The 18,532-nt window shown below is 37.4% G+C and overlaps 1 non-coding gene across 1 annotated transcript; it reads left to right on the forward strand.

Moving 5' to 3' along the window:
* The first annotated feature begins 914 nt into the window (after nt 1–914).
* LOC134651283 (U6 spliceosomal RNA) lies at nt 915–1,018 on the forward strand. The gene has a single exon (XR_010097103.1). It is a non-coding gene; the product is annotated as a U6 spliceosomal RNA (small nuclear RNA).
* The last annotated feature ends 17,514 nt before the right edge of the window (nt 1,019–18,532 follow it).

Raw genomic sequence — 18,532 nt, forward strand, 5'->3', positions numbered from 1 at the left:
TGTATAGTAATACTAACTCACAATTAAACAACGTACCGATATTCGGAACCTAAAGTAATATATTGAGAGTGGCAACACTGTAGTTAGTCGTATTGTCCTTTTCTAGCATATACGTCCATCTCTCTCCCACACCCCCACCACTTCAGGCAGTTGCGTTTGACAATTTTGACAGTTAGAAACAAACGCAAATTACCTCATTGGCTTGCTGTTTTTCCATCTGGAAGGTCGTGAAGCTAAACTGCTGGTGAGTTTTTGAATTTGTACCCCAGTTTAGCTGACTATATTGAAAAACAGTTTCTAACGGCTTTTGCCGTTCGAAATAAATATTTAAATTTAGTTGTCCGTTAAACTATCTAGCAAATAAAAATGATCCGGAATAGTGATGTGCAAGTGTTTTCAAAGGCTGCCTGCGCGCACCGTGGCTATGCCAATGAAAATACTAAAACACATGGTAGAAAACACATCGAGCTGGTAAAGCGTGCACGTGTCACCATTATAATTTAATTTTATTAAGTCTCTTCCGAGTCTTGTTAGTTTAAATCTTTGTGTGTGTATAATAATGGTTGAAATTATATAATACTTAAATGGTGATGTGTGGAGGTATACCCTTTCAAGTGATTTGTGTTTTCGAATACGAATGGATCGGATAGTTAATACGTGTTACGTAGAACCTACGTATTAAGGTAGAAGCTTATAGACGTGTAGGTTTTTTATCTGTCCAAGTATCTATCAGCAATTTATCTTTTTATCCCGTTCCGGGTTAATATAATATTGCAAAATTAATTTTTTGGTAATAAACTTGCTGATAAATAACGTGTACCCGAATAGGAGTCGACGATATTTCCGCTCTAAGGGACACAAGGTAACGAACAAACCTACATCGCAAACATTGCATTTATTTTTGTGGAAAGTGAGTACTTCGGCAGTACATAAACTTAAATCTGACTAGACATAGAGAGAGATTAGCATGGCTCTGCGCAAGAATGACATGCGAATTCGTGAAGTATTTCACTCTGTATCTATCAACTTATATCTCTCCAACTAGATCTTTGATTTATGTAGGTAGGTACCTACTTAAATATATAACTTAGCAGGTACTTACAGCTTTAAAGGTTAAGGAAAAGAACTCTTGCATGTAGGTGCTATATGTGCTTGTGTTATTTTGAATTTGAATAACTTGATTATTAATTCTATACGTAACTACATACAAGAGGGTCAATTCTTAAGCCTACTTACCTACCTACATAAATAGTACACTTAAATTAAACGTTTCAAATAAAATCGGAAGCCTGTGACATGGAAGGGCATTAACTATACGGGAATCTTTAGATTGATTCATTGACGAAGACGCATGGTGTGGTTCATATTGTCAAATTATATTAGTTAACTGTAGAGTTAAAGTTTAGTTTTGGCAAATCTGCGCGTCACCGTGAATGACACTTTCTAAAAGTGCCTGTTAAAGCCGGCGTAAAGCCTTTCACCTTGTCGAGCAAGGAACCCGCAACTTAGGGAATATTACCCATAAACTCAGGGTATTTGATTTGAATGATACTTATTCTTAAACTTACGTTTGTTATGGTTCCACCTGCTAAGGTGCGCCTAAGAGAATCTTTTATTCGTTCACAAACTAACGTCAAGTTATTTGTGATGAAACCAATATATTATGTACTGTTGGCAACACCGAGTCTACCCCACCTCGCATAGGGTATAAAAACCGGTGCAAACCGTTGCTCGGGACATTTTTGCCTTCGGCCGCCGTCGTGTTTGTGTGAGCTATTTTGTTATCGTTCCATGCTGTTGTTTCATATTTCGTTAAGCGATATTCAATGTAAGATTCGTTCCTTTGTTCATGTGAAATTTATTGAAAAGTTTAATAAAATTATTGTGATTCATTATTCTCATTGTTTTTGTTCTAAAATCCACCCTGAGACCTTAAATCAGAAGTTGGATAAAGAACGTCGCAGCCCACATTAAAAAGGAACAAATTTTGCATTTGACTACTTTTATGGTGTATAAGTTAATACGCGTGTCATTGTTGTTTACGAGGTAATTTCGATTATGTGCGGGTAATTTTAAAAAGCATTCCGTTGCATTCCTTTTAGAGTTCGATTTTGTTACCGTATTGCTGATTGTGTTAAATTAGTGTTGTATTTCGGCAAATCGTTATCACTCGTAGTTTTGTCGTTCCGTAGTCTTAGATATCGTTTGTGCGCTACCAAAAGTGTGTTCGTTTACATTGATTGTTGATTAGACGCATTGGACCGACTAGTATAGTTTTGTGGTTTGCGTTTTAAGGGTTCATCCCTGCGACATTGAGGAAGTTACGGGATGTGGCGGGATCTACTTCGGTAGATCGCGTGTTCCTATGTGTAGTAGTAGTTCACGAAATGTCTCTCGCGTTCGTTCTCGGCATCAATTGCAATCTAACTCGCAGGAACGTGACTATTCGCTTACTAGGCGTTGTAGATCGCGTCTCCATCGTGATTACTCGCGTGTTCGATCGCGTTACCGATCTCAAGAGTGCGCATCATAGTTGGTCTCCGCGATCTTATCGATATTCGCGTAGCAGGTCTCCAGATGATCATAATAGACCTCTAAGACGTTCGCGTAGTTCTCGCGCTGGCAGCAGTTCTCGCACACGTAGGCAAACGATCCGAAAGCAAATCACCTCAACGACCTTCTCAGGATGACGCTAATCGTAATGAGCCTAGATGATACGGTACGGTTGTAATCAAACGGGACACTTAAGTCCTAATTGTCCTAAAAAGCCTAATCAGGCCTCGAACTGTGTTTCACCTTCAAAACCGGGTAGTCAATACTGCAGCCGTATACTAACTGATAACTGGAAACACGATTTATTCCATCAAACTTCGGAAGTGCTCTTTCCTGGTAATTGAGGTCGAATACCTAAGCAGGTAAAGGTTAAGGTCAGGTTAGGCCGAGCCTACGTAAAATAGAAGCCCTAGCTAAACCCTTGGCACCGCAAAACTTAATGTAAGTATCTCAGTTTCTTGGCCCTACTGACATGGCGTTCGTCGCCTACTGACATGGCGTTCGTCGCCTACTGACATGGCGTTCGTCGCCTACTGACATGGCGTTCGTCGCCTACTGACATGGCGTACGTCGCCTACTGACATGGCGTTCGTCGCATACTGACATTGACATGGCGTTCGTCGCCTACTGACATCGACATGGCGTTCGTCGCCTACTGACATCGACATGACGTTTGTCGCCTACTGACATGCCGTTTGTCGCCTACTGACATGGCGTTTGTCGCCTACTGACATGGCATTCGTCGCTAACTGACATTGACATGGCGTTCGTCGCCTACTAATATGGCATTCGTCGCCTCTTGATAATGCGTTCGTCGCTGGTCTAGCTCGTACGTCGAGCCTATCCGTTCGTCGGAGTACCCGAACAAGCGTACATTTGTTACTGCATTCGGGGTTACCACAGGTGGGTACAGACTTGATGTACGTCATCGTCTTGCCTAAAGGTCCTGTGTAGGTGTTCGTCACCTGACGACCGTATACTTGCCTACGGTCGTAACCATGTGTTCGTCACTGCCAAACTCGTAGGTCGAGTTTAACCGTTCGTCAGTTACCCCGTGCATTCCGTCATTGAGATCGAGCCCCATATCTGACGAATGCTGCCCTGAACGAGTCTACTGACGTTACCTCGCTGAAGTTGTCTTGGAAAACAGTAACAGGGCAGTACCTATTATTACTTTATTCAAATCTTATAGCATGCCACTTTACCTACGCTCCGATATGTTGTTTTTGATCGCAGCATACGTACCATGAGTGCTAATAGAGTCGGAAGAGATTTTTAAAAGAAAAGTAAAACTCATGTTAAATAGCAAAAGGTTTATTGACAAAACATTGGATACATTGGTAGATGTGGTAGAAATAACATGTAATTGTGTGTGTTAAAATAACTGCTCTCTCTAATTCCAGCTGATGATACTGATGACTGTCCAGGTGACGCTCTGACGGATCTCGCACCTGAAGCCCGTACAAGCTACTCGGAACCGGCTGCCCCTCAACCTTTTACGACGAGCGCGCTGGACTGCAGAACCAGCCCGTCCGAACCCGGCGCGAGCCGAGTACTCGTTCTTCAGCCATCTACTGGTACCACAGGTTCCATCGATGTTACCCAAGAGGTCGTGGACGACCTCTAGTCAGGAGAGGCCGTGTTGGCAACACCGAGTCTACCCCACCTCGCATAGGGTATAAAAACCGGTGCAAACCGTTGCTCGGGACATTTTTGCCTTCGGCCGCCGTCGTGTTTGTGTGAGCTATTTTGTTATCGTTCCATGCTGTTGTTTCATATTTCGTTAAGCGATATTCAATGTAAGATTCGTTCCTTTGTTCATGTGAAATTTATTGAAAAGTTTAATAAAATTATTGTGATTCATTATTCTCATTGTTTTTGTTCTAAAATCCACCCTGAGACCTTAAAGTACCTATCTAAACCTGCGCAAGGCTGCCATGTTTACACCTGCGTAAGGTGTGCCAAAAGAATCTTTGATTCGTTCACAAACTAACGTCAAGTTATTTGTGATGAAACCAATATATTATGTACCTATCTAAACCTGCGCAAGGCTGCCATGTTTACACCTGCGTAAGGTGTGCCAAAAGAATCTTTGATTCGTTCACAAACTGACGTCAAGTTATTGATGATGATATTATAACCTATGTAAGCCTGCGCAAGGCACGTCAGACATATTCACAGAAATATAAATGATATGGTCATAACACAGGCGTGCGAGTAGACCACAATCACAAAAATATTACAAATTTTGAGTTGTAAATATCTCTTTTTAGAGAATGTAAAAATGGTTTAAAATAATGTTTTGGGTAAAAATCAGTCGAAATAGGCAAGGCTTCGTTATTAGAGTTTTCATTTTTGTTTACCAATCTATTTCAAGGGTCCCGAACACCCTATTGGCTAAACCCGAAATTGGGCTAATTAACTGTGGTAAAAGTGAAAACTGCTTTCCATTTACATAACATTTCTAAAATTATAATAGGTAAAATAAAAACCTAAGATTCCAGGCCTATCTCGACTCATTTTTATTTTAAAGATGGAAAAAATCTTTGCACCCTAATATAAAATTGTGGTCTGGAGACGCTAAGCCTCATAACTTGGGTGGCATAGATAATACTAAGAGATTTAGTCACCTAATTTCGACTATAAGCCCAGGCAGAATATTGATAATTAGAATAAGGAGTGGTCAATCCTCCAAGTTCCATACAATCTGTGGACTCTAATTAAATCAGGCTCGGTAAGCTCACGACACGACAGAGCTTACGATTCCATTCTGAAATAAGCTATGTTTACAATATATATTACCCATGGTGTGAAACAAACAGCCTGCTCAAGGTGTACAAAGGGTCCGTTTAACGGCCCTATAAACATCTACAAACCTTTGAAGTCTAGGCCTGCTACAATATGACAGACTAGAAATAAATACATATGATCCCAATGTAAGAGCAGCTCACAGTTGCATAAATTATATTTGGCTGGAGAGCACTTGTCTTTCAGTTAACATGTTTACGAGTACCTACCTATGTACACGACATGACCAAGGTTACCTACCTTTTTACATAATTATTATATCCCTGACTGCCATGGTATATTAGGAAAATTATCATGTGCTGGCGGTGCTGCACAAGCATGTTTGAAATAAAATATACAAAACTGGCCTAACGGGCGTTTATGAATTCTTAATTGGTTGCAGGAGGTCTTTGGAGGTTTATTATAAATACTGGAAGGCACTTTAGTTTGTCAATACATTATTTATTATTTAATTTATAAACTTTATAAACACAACATTACATGACGGCGTTTGGAAGTAGAGTAATTGACATTCTCAAGTTTGAATTAAACATCATTCAAACTTGAGCTTCTGTATTCAAATTAAATGTGTCAAGCCAGTGTCGATTGCATATACACCCTCTACATACCAACACACCCCCTCAATCGACTCTGCTTGAAGCATTAATTTACAGCGCTATTCTTTAGTTAAGACAATATTCCAATAAATAATTTCATATAAGTACAATAACCAGAAAAAACATAACACATCCTGTATATTTCCCTCATATTACATCACCCTGTATATTTCCAACATATTACATCACCCTGTATATTTCCCACATATTACATACATGTAATCCCCATTCAACAAATACATTACAGTAAATTCTCATTCAACAAGATAAGTACTCAAATATTCCTCCACTCGATACGTCACCACAAATTATCTATAATAAACGTTTTATTCTTCCACTCTTTAATAAATCCTTTATTCTCCTGCTCGACTCATCAACAATAATCCTCTTCTATATTTCCTTTATACTCCCACTCGATTCTTCCATACTAATCATATTATATAAAATAAAACCTTTATTCACCGACTCAACTCTTCAACATCACTAACAATCTATACCTAATAACAATTCTAATACCAATTATAAAATATTAAAATACAGACTTAGAAACAAAAAACTCAAGGATATTTATCAGAAACGATATAAAATGTACCTATTAAAGGGAATGTTACTCTTCTTCTTTTTTGGTGGATGAGGTTACATAATGATTCAGTTACACTTTCTACACTTACACCCCCTTAAGTGAATCATTATTAAGCACCCCCTCAATTTTGAATACACTTTGTTTCTAGAATCCTTGATCCTCAAGTTTTCTTTCAATAAGTATATATTTCTGTATTATAATATAAAAGTTTACACACCCTATAAAAAACTTACATACTACGATATAATATAAAAGAAAAACCCCGACATTTATTCGAAATAATTATTAACGTTCACTTTAGCCCGCACTTATACTACATTGTCTACACTCAATAGCTCACATTATCACTAAAACACTAATCTTCGTTGACATTTTTCAAATTTTACAGCTGGTAAACTTTTCGTTAGTATATCAGCCAGCTGTGATCCAGTTGGACAGTATTTTACTTTAATCTGATTCTCGTCGATTTTCTCCTTTAGATAATAGTATTTTACGTCTATATGTTTGCTTCTTTTTCCCATGATTCCTTTCTTCATAAGCCAAATCGCAGACTGATTATCCACTCTCATCTCAACTTCGAGTTTTTCTTTGGTTATCTCATAGATCAGATCCCTTACGAACAGTAGTTCCTTACAACATTCTGCTGCTGCTATAAATTCTGCTTCTGTACTGCTTAATGCGACTACTGATTGTTTTCTTGAGCTCCATGCCACTGGTCCACCATTCAGCCAAATCACAAAACCAGAAGTGCTGCGTCTAGTGTCTGGATCTCCCGCAAAATCCGAATCACAATAACCCCTGAGAACTTTATCATCTTTACTAAAGTGAATCCCTTTTTCTGCTGAACCTTTAAGGAATCGCAAAATTGTTTTAGCATTGTTTAAATCATTTAAATTTGGAGAATTTTGATGCCTCGAACAATAACCTACGTGAAAACTAATGTCTGGTCGCGTTTTATTCGAGAGATATAACAATGACCCTATCATCTCGCGGTAAAGCTCATGAGACTTTGTATCAACTTTAACAGATGGATGTTCTTCTATCATAATTGTTGGGCATTTACATTCTTTTGCATTTTCAAGATTAAATTTTTTAATGATTTTCTCACTATATGTCTTCTGAAAAATTTTAATCCCCTTCTTATCTTGCTTTATATCCAAACCTATATAATTAGTTACTTCATCTAAAATTCTTAGTTCGAAGGATTTTTGAATTGTATCTATTATATGCAATAGATCTTCTTCTCTTTCTCCGAGTACTAATCCGTCATCGACATATACTGCAAGGATAATTTTCCTTTCACCTTCCATGACAAAGATGCATTGATCAAGTTTCATTTGTTTAAAACCCATCTTTGTTAAGAACTCTGTAAACTTGATATTCCACATTAGTGGAGCTTGTTTTAAACCATACAAGCTCTTGTTTAGTTTGCATACTTTGCCTTCTTTGTCACTGTAGCCTTTAGGCACCTTCATATATATACATTCCTTCAAGTCTCCATGTAAAAAGGCCGTTTTCACATCAAACTGCTTCATCTTTAGACCTTTCGCTGCCGCAATTGATAATAGAATTCTTAAAGAAGTAGTATTGACTACCGGACTATATGTCTCATCATAATCTATTTTGTACTTTTGTTGAAAGCCCCTTGCAACTAGTCTGGCTTTATACCTACCATCAGACTTGACAGTAAAAATCCACTTGCTAGTAACTAATTTCCTTCCTTTTGCTTCTTGTTCATCCACAAATGACCACGTCTTATTTTCTTCAAGTGATTTAATTTCTTCTTCTATAGCTTGTTTCCATTTGTCCTTTTCTTTTGATTCTATTGCCTCCTCGTAGGTCAACATCGATGCTTCAGTGTCATAATTCATTAAATAATCTTTATATCTATCGGGTAGTCTACGTTCTCTGGCAGGCTGAACTCTTCTATTTTCATTATTATCACTATCATTATTTCGATTACGATTACTTTCAACTCGATTTTCAACTAGTTCAGTATCAACAGGTTCTTCATTTCCATCATAGTATTCTTCATTACTTTCTTCTTCTTCTACTTCTCGGTTTGTTTCACTTTCATTTATTTCAACTTCATTTGTTTCATTGTTATTTGTTTCGTTGCCATTTGTTTCGAATTCATTTGTTTCTACTTCATTTGTTTCATCTTCATTTGTTCCACCTTCAATTGTTCCACCTTCAATTGTTTCACCTTCAATTGTTTCACCTTCATTTGTTTCGTCTTCACTTGTTTCACTACTCAATCTTCTCAAATGAATATCGCCTTCTCGAACACTCTCCATATTTCTACTACTCATTCTTTTTCTTAACATTTCACCTTCTCGACCTTCATTATTGTTGACTCTACCACCTTGATTTTCTTCCTGTCTATTAACTTCTTTATTTCGTGTTGTGCCTTCCCTAACCGTCTCTTCATTCTCTTCGAATATCTTCCAAAGACCTCTAATGCTTTCATCATTTTCTTCATTTAGATATATACCTTGCTCGTCTTCATTTATTCTTACATCCCTGGCTCTTACAATTGTTTTCGTTTCATCCACCCATATTTTGTAACCATTTCTGATATAGCCAATCAGAATTCCTTTATTACATCTAACTTCTAACTTTCGTACACCTGAGTTTATTTTATAATAGGCTGTTGAACCAAATCTTCTTATATGCGATACATTTGGTTTGAAGCCAAACCACATCTCAGCTGGAGTTTTGTCTTTACCTTCGGTGGGGCTTCTATTTATTAGGAAGCTGGCAGTTGTAAGTGCTTCGCCCCATAGATAGTTTGGAACACGGCCATCGAATATTAATGCTCTAGTTCTTTCTAACAGGGTTCTATTCAGTCTCTCCGCTTTTCCATTCAGTTGCGGCGTGTAGGGTATTGTTAGATCTAGAATTATTCCTTTAGAGTTGCACCAAGACATTAGATTATTGTTCGAGTATTCGCGTCCATTATCGCATCTTATTTTTTTTCACTTTTGAATTGAAATGATTTTCCGCTAAAGTCACAAACTGTTTTATTTTGTCAAAGGCTTCACTTTTAAAAGTAATTAAATAAACGACACAAAAATGTGTAAAGTCATCTAGGAAAGTAATAAAATATTTTTTGTTATCCCAAGTGGGAGTTTCTATTGGACCGCAAACATCCGTATGAATTATTTCCAAAGGGAATTTAGCTTGAATTCTATTGTTTTTGAAAGGTTTTCTAGTCATTTTCGCTTTGACACATATTTCGCAAAAATGTTCTTGATTTGCCCCCCCAATTTTAATACCGTTTACCAATTTAGCTAGACGCGGCACATCCGATACGTGACCGAGCCGGCGATGCCAGATATCGACATTCTCGGAGAACAATACCTCTCGAACGATATTTGCAGAAAATTCTGTTTCATAGAGACCGTTTCTAGTTTTATAACCAGTAAGAATAATATTATTATGTTTCTTTACAGATACCTTATTTCCAGCGAAGAGTACAGATGCACCGTGATCAGTGATTGAACTTACAGATATCAGGTTTCTAGAAATTGCAGGAACATATAGTACATCTTCCAGTTCAAAACCATTTGTGTTGACTGTACCTATTGCTTGAGCGACGAGGTTCTCTGCATTGGCACATCTTATATCTACATTTATATTTTCTGTGGAATTTATGATATCATTATTGTAAAACATGTGGGAAGAAGCACCTGAATCAATTATAGCTCTAGTACTAGTCGTGTGTTTTATTTGTTCACTCACCAGGCTGAACGTACGGCAAAACCTTTCAATGTGTCCCTTCCTATTACATTTCCTGCATATTTTTGTAGAAAAACATTCACTGGAAGTGTGTCCACTTTTATTGCAAATGGTGCACTTTTTATTAAAGCAGAATCTCGCAATATGACCTGGTTGATTACAGTTAAAGCACTTCTTTTCATTACTTTTCATGGCCTCTTCTGTTTGTGGAAGTATTTCTGAAGGACTACTATCAAATAGCTTAAGTTCTTTTTGAATACGTTCAATGAGAGTATGTATGGTTTGATCAGATTTTGGAATTACCTCCCATACAGTTCTAAAGAAATTTAAATTAGCTGGTAAGATTGTTAAAATCTTTTGTATAAGCATGTCATCATTTATTTTATTTGTGGTAGACTGTAGTTCGAAACACATATTTTGAAGTTTGCTAATATCCTGAAGTATATCTCCGCTGAATTTATAGTTGTAGAATTCAATTACCTTTAGGTGGCTGTCTTTTTCCACTTTGTAATTAAAGACAACATCTAACTTATCAAAGATATCCTTTGTAGTTGAGCAATTAATAACATAATGTAAGATATTCTCATCTATTGATTTTAAAATAAAATATTTAGCCTTTGCGGCTTTACCTTTATCTTCGCTGTCTTCTCCAACTCCCTTGGCGTCCAGAAATAATTTTGCTAATTTACGCCACGTAGGATAGGAGGAATTTAAATTCAATTTATTTAGGCAGTCCGAATTCTCCATCATTTAAAATTACGTACGGTTTACTGAAACGTCAAACTGGTTGCTAGCCTTATTTTGTAAACAACTCCGTTGCTAGGCTTATCTTCTGAAATATTTGTGTACGAAAGCTGAATCGTTTTATCTGAAACACTAAAATTACTTATTTTACTTTATCTTGTGGGCTCCATAACCTCTTAATTGGTTGCAGGAGGTCTTTGGAGGTTTATTATAAATACTGGAAGGCACTTTAGTTTGTCAATACATTATTTATTATTTAATTTATAAACTTTATAAACACAACATTACATGACGGCGTTTGGAAGTAGAGTAATTGACATTCTCAAGTTTGAATTAAACATCATTCAAACTTGAGCTTCTGTATTCAAATTAAATGTGTCAAGCCAGTGTCGATTGCATATACACCCTCTACATTAGTGTTGAGTCGCTCACTCGTGAGGCACCTCATTTGTACCACTCATTTTGTTAATTTGTCGCAGTACTTCGTACCGCAAAAATGTCTTACTTCACTCCTCTATTCATTTTACTTGATTCTAAAATTAAATTTCTCCTAAAAGTTCTATTCTTAACCTCCAGAATTGCACTCCAATTAAATGTTACTATTTATTTATTTATAAAGGAAGTGATGAATACATAAATATGTATATACATTAAATATTTTTGTCGCCGTTGGAATTAATGGAATAGTCGACGCTGAAAATATGCTAGTACCTCACCTCATTTGAAGTAAGACATTGTAACACCTCATTTTAGAAAATGAGGTACTCATACAAACTCATTTTAAATTGATGTCCTACCCATCACTACTCTACATACTGTAAGGGTAAAAACACCAGAGCACCATTTTAAACAATATTTATTAGGGAATCACAATAATAATCAGAGTTTTGGACTTAGGTAATACGCGACGCTCATCACGCGCAAAAACCGATCTCTAGATGACAGACGTCAAAGTGTTGCCCCACTCCCGGCTCTCGCAGTGATGTCAAGACCGCTGTTTGACGATGCCGCCTTTTAGCTCGGCCATCGCCTGACCCGACCAGCGCCCCGCAGGTCACTGTCATCAGTGCAGCCACTGAAGTCTGCCACAGCCAACGCAGTCGCAGCAAGCTGGGTCTTCACCAGGTGGATGTAGCCTCCACCAGTTCAATATTCTGCGAATTGAACAAGCACCTTTTACGCTCAGCCGATATACAAGCCTTGGTCCTTTTGAGTAATTCGACTCGAGTTCCGTTGAAACGGTCTATTTCGTTATTGTCAACTTACACCAAGATATTTAGTTCTATTTCAGTCGAATTGGAGTAAGGGCTTAAGCCGACTGAACCAAATGTAAGAAAGCATGACCAGGCTAGGTACCAAATAATCCGTGGTATGAGAGGTGTTAGGATATGCAAGTCTGCTCAGCACTTGCTTGAAATACACAAAAGGCTTAATTCACGTGCATATGACACCAAGAGGATATAACTACCAATTAATTAATTATGCAAAATAATAAAATATTGCGATGAGCGTGACATCTAGCGGCAGGTAGATAAACCACCCCCTTTTTTTTTTAACACCATCTAACATAAATTATTTTCTTGTGAATAACGTCATATAACTTTGAAGGATTTATTAGATTTTGATAAATTTCTAGCATGTATACCCATGCAGCTAACCCAAACCTTCCATTGAGCGGTGCGTTCATACTGACCGCTTAACGTAACAATGACTATTTGTGTCGTTTTAAAAGCAAAGACTTGGAACAAACTCACAATTGGCTTCTCCGTTGTAGGATGTAAGACTCCCTCGCATGCACGCACAAAAATGCGTACATCTCGTGAGAGGCTAACATGGGACACGTCTCATGCATGTGCGGAGCTGCCTAGGCTAGGACACCACTGCCCTTGTAGGCGCAACGACCGTAGAAGTCAGCCCTTCACGATAAGGTTTTCACGGAGCCCGGTGCACGCACTCGCTCCAACTGGGTATTTCGAACAGGCACTCCCTCCAACTCTACTGGATCCGGTACTTCGCCAGCGATCCCTAGAAGGTATAAGTGCAAGCAACCCTTTCAAGGTAACCTTGAGATCATCAGTCTTAAGGTCATTAAAATATCCTTTTGTAAACAAGGTCTCAAGCCAACCTCTCAAGGTCAACAACAAATAGTACGATACGATATAGATAAAACATTTATCGGTAGTAGAAATAATGGTCCTCTTAAGGATAATATCATATCGCATGCAATGGTCCGCCTCTTAAAGCCTGCACTGCAGATACCAGGAACAAACTAGCCTGTTAAAGATAGTCTTGTATCACATGCAATGGTCCGCCTCTTAAGGCCTGCACTGCAGATATACCAGTAACAAAATTAGCCTATTAAGGATAATCTAAGCTCACATGCAACGGTCCGCCTTTTAAGGCCTGCATTGCAGCAAATACCAGTAACAACCATCCTCTTAAGGATAGTCTTATATCACATGCAATGGTCCACCTCTTAAGGCCTACACTGCAAATACCAGTAACAACCATCCTCTTAAGGAAAGTCTTATATCACATGCAATGGTCCGCCTCTTAAGGCCCACACTGCAAACACCAGTAACAACGATCCTCTTAAGGAAAGTCTTATATGACATGCAATGGTCCGCCTCTTAAAGCCTACACTGCAAATACCAGTAACAACCATCCTCTTAAGGATAGTCTTATATCACATGCAATGGTCCACCTCTTAAGGCCTACACTGCAAATACCAGTAACAACCATACTCTTAAGGAAAGTCTTATATCACATGCAATGGTCCGCCTCTTAAGGCCTACACTGCAAACACCAGTAACAACCATCCTCTTAAGGAAAGTCTTATATGACATGCAATGGTCCGCCTCTTAAAGAACACATAATAATTAAAGCTCTATAGCAGACATTGAAGAGAGTAAGTAATATAAATAAAATAATCACTCAGTTCTCAATCCGAGTGTCTAATAAAATTAATCAAGCACAATGTGTTTATTTTAGTCGGCAAACCTGTTAACAAAACACATAAGTATGACAACAGTAACCCAGTTCTAACTCTGGGATAAAACAAAATCACAACTCGATTCCGAACTCGAGAGTAAGTAATATAAATAAAATAATCACTCAGTTCTCAATCCGAGTGTCTCATAAAATTATATCTCAGTTCCTAATCTGAGAATATACTCGTAGTCAGTTCTTAATCTGAAAACGGTACCTGAAATAACAGCATTTGCCCTTAACATGGGAAATATAAAATAATAAGCAGTTGCTACTATGCAACCAATTGTAAATGATCATGTGCAACTTGGCTTGCCTCTTCCGTGCCCCTAAATAAAGGCAACACTCTTACTATACCAACATTGAACTACAGTAGAGCCTGAACAGAAGTTCATGTTATCGAGGTTCCTCTCTTACCCAGGTTCGCCTTATCGAGGTTTCACAAATTGTATTTTTCAACCATCATGAAGTGTATATTGATAATGACCAATCAGTCAAATCATGGCACATATGCTTAAACCATAAAGCTTCCAATCCCAAGACACACATTGTTGATTTTCTCCAGCTGTGCATGTGCATTTTATGTGTAGATAACTCAACACATCATCATCCAGGTTAACTTATACCTGCACAAAACTAAATAATTTTGTTAAATGCCATGCAAGCACACATTGTAAGATAAATGAGTTCATAACATAATAAACCACAATTTATGCATTTTTCAAAACAATGAAATAGGTACATACTTAGTGAACCCACAAAATTTGTGAAACATATTATTATTTATAACTTCTGATTTATGAAACCCAGAAGTAATAAAAGTGTACTGTTTATTAATGCAAACGGTACCATAACACACTACAAGTTCAGACGAAAACCGTCAATAACTTCAAACAGTAGCTCGTGACATGATATTCTTCGGTCAATGTTCATTAGCAGTGAATGGTTAAAATAGTTATTTGGAAAGCTTTAACCAAGCTATTTACCTTCGTTTAATATTCACCCATAAAACACTTATCGGACTGGAACGTTTAGAGTCCAGTCGCACTTGTATGTAAAAGACATGTATCATGTAGACCGTCAATATCCATATTGACTCCTGAAAGTATTTACCTCGCTTACCATTAGCAACAACCTGCTTTACCAGTGTCATACTCAGCTCAGTAAATATCTTGTTCAATATGTCCATCTCTTTGACAAGATTTTAACCTTGGAAATTCATCAAACTTCATCAGTAATAAAGTTTTGTTATAATGAAATGCATCTGAAACATACTGTTAGAACACAAATGATTATCATTGTCAATAACTCAAACACTTGACAATGTCATGCCAATAAAACTTTCATTAGTTTGGTAAGTCTGTTTAAATATATGTCTTTGGTTCATTTTATAATATGACATTTTGTGAAAAATATTTGCAATGCAAACTTTAACCAACATCCCAATGAACAAAACAACAACCACAACATACTATAAGCTGTATGCAATTAATTTGTATAAACATTCATAAGATTTTTCATACATAGAACCAATCAATAATATGTACAGACAGAAATTTTCTCAACATCTCAAATGATTTACTGCCTTATTTATCAGTATGTCTGCAGCTTAATGTTAATTGCAAAGATGCAGGAGGTTATATGTGATATGAACTGTCTTTTAAAATATTCAGTCCGAGGAGGCTCCGGATACATGGAGCGACTACTTTTGTCACAGACAATACTAACCAGCTACAAATAACTGTCACCTTTCGCTTATTCACAAAGCGCACTTTACCAACCCACAGTTAATGTAACACATACTAACCGTTAGTATACATGTACAACATGAACAAGCATTTTATTTCTAAATAAATACCTCATTCTCCATGACATCAGAGATTAAGTATCAACATATTTTCTCCATATAATGAATTAGTTGAACACTTGGACATATTATACCTGGCATCCATAACCAACTAACTTTGAAATATTATCCATGTCCATCCAGGCACATTATAGAGGCCTGACCCGATAGCCACTCTAGTACCTTCAACGACGGTATGGTCGTTCAATTCAAGAATCATTGCTGTTAAATTTCTGGAAATTACACAAACCAAAAACACACCAACAAAGCATTATTTTAGTTGCAATAAGCATGTGTAATATCACACACACACACACACATATGAAACAACAAGTAATTTCTCCTTATTGTTGTTGTAACCAATATTCCAGTGTTTTTGAAAACTTGTAATCTATTTTAATTTGACTGAAAGGATAAAGTATTAAATAGCACTCATTGTTAGTCATGAAAGCATAATACCACCATACATATAGCATCAATCAAGGCTACATTACCAAACTTGTTTTGTATGCTTTTTACTTGAATGTAAATTTCACCACGACACAAACTTTAGAAAATGTTCATAGCATTTTGTTAATATGTCATGTAGACATACTTAATCACATTATGTTATGTATCTGAAAACACATAGATTACAAAAATAATACAACATACTTATAAGTGAGGCAGTGAATATTTACCACTATGGCCCCGGAGCATTGTTAGGTGTTGGATCAACACAGACTTCTTACCTGAGTTAACTTTTACCTGAGTTGCTCTGTAATCCCAAGGATTTATTTAATTCATACCAATATCAAAATTCAATTGTACCTAATGGTATCTGTCAGCTTATGTCTTGTGATCTTCTGCTGTGAATATTGTAATACATACATGCCAGCAGCTTTATTACACAGTCAATATGTATTATTTTTGACAGTCATGATCACGGAGGTACATAAACTGAAATAGGTATCTGAAATCAAACACAAAACAAGGGCAAAGGCACGATAGGTACGCCAGCAGCCAATAGCCGGCATAGGTTAGTTTTGTAGGTTATTCTTGTAGGTATGATTTTGACACCAATCTTGGACTTTGTATATTTAAGTCCCTAACTGATGAGTGGTGTTGGTGCATTTACTCATTACAATCAGATTAACGATCAGAACAATGAAACAAGGAAGGACTACGCGCGGTAAATTTCGTAATGTCAATTTCGACAAATTATATCGTAGTAGGCGGGAATCCACTATCGCACTTCTGAAGCTGTAAGGGTAAAAACACCAGAGCACCATTTTAAACAATATTTATTAGGGAATCACAATAATAATCAGAGTTTTGGACTTAGGTAATACGCGACGCTCATCACGCGCAAAAACCGATCTCTAGATGACAGACGTCAAAGTGTTGCCCCACTCCCGGCTCTCGCAGTGATGTCAAGACCGCTGTTTGACGATGCCGCCTTTTAATACCAACATGAATTATGTATTTTACACCCTTGTGTCTGTATTGTGACCCTGGAAGTTTTAAACCACCTGTATCGTAAGTGCTCCTATGCACGGATTAAGTTTATAATAAACTACCCATGCCCTAACCTCAAGGGCAAGTGCTTCTATGCACGGACCAGATACTGTTGTCACTTATTTCACTTATCATGACTTGTCATAGTTTGATACTACACGTTTAATAAATTTAAGACCGTGGAATGTACCCACTACAAAAGGTTTTTAAAAATAGTGACTGAATGGTTTGTACGAACGGTTCTAGCACAGTTTCTGGGCGGTCACGTCTAGGGCATGACCCTCTAGTTCTCAATTTATACAAAATTATAGCATTGTGATACTGTTCGCTTTGCACAATAAAATAGGGGAACAGGAGCACGCCTTGCGAAAAGGCGAAGCTATTTTGAAACGCAAACCTTTCAAAAATAGATTGAAATATATAAATAATTATGTTTTTGGTGTGGAACATGTAATTGTACACCCAAACAAATGCAATCATTTATTATATGTTAGCAAAACTCTGCCAAAGTGTTAGTCTGTCTCTACAGTGTAACCTGAAGGCATGAATGCACATGAATCTCTTGAAACATGGTGGATTAACTAATTTACACCCCGTCTGTGTCTTGCTCCTACCAAATCCACAAGTTGAGGACCTCAACCTATCTAGGCACCCTTCTTGCTCGAGACCTGAAAAAATAATCTCATGCAGTCAAGTGTCGGAAAACCAGGTCCACACTCTTAGCACTACCGTGAATATATCTAAGAAGTCTGTATACTGCCTTCCAGGAGGCGGGATGTTAATAGACTAGCCTATATAGTAGGCCAGAGATATAGTATACAAAAGCACACTGGCCCAAATCCAGTAATATTATATGCACTTCAGAATACAAAATAATTGACTATTCTGCGTATATTTGATATCAAAAAGTTACAATTACCTACCCTTAGGTCATAAGGAGGATAAATATACATAAATATCAAATATATTCGACAAAGTGTTGACCCTAGCATTGGATAAAATAGAGGTTCCTCTTAAACGGCATCTGCGCTGTTGGCTTTGGGCCCACGGGTGCCCGGCAAAAGGTCGGGGACCCCATGGTTCCGCACAGTTATTGCAAATAATGTAAAATCACAAAATAAACACAAATTTTCATTTTGGTTAAAAACACATATGCGATGAGCTACGGTTTCGAAT

Source organism: Cydia amplana, chromosome 9 (genome assembly GCF_948474715.1).
Source record: "Cydia amplana chromosome 9, ilCydAmpl1.1, whole genome shotgun sequence".
Taxonomy (NCBI): Eukaryota; Metazoa; Arthropoda; class Insecta; order Lepidoptera; family Tortricidae; genus Cydia; species Cydia amplana.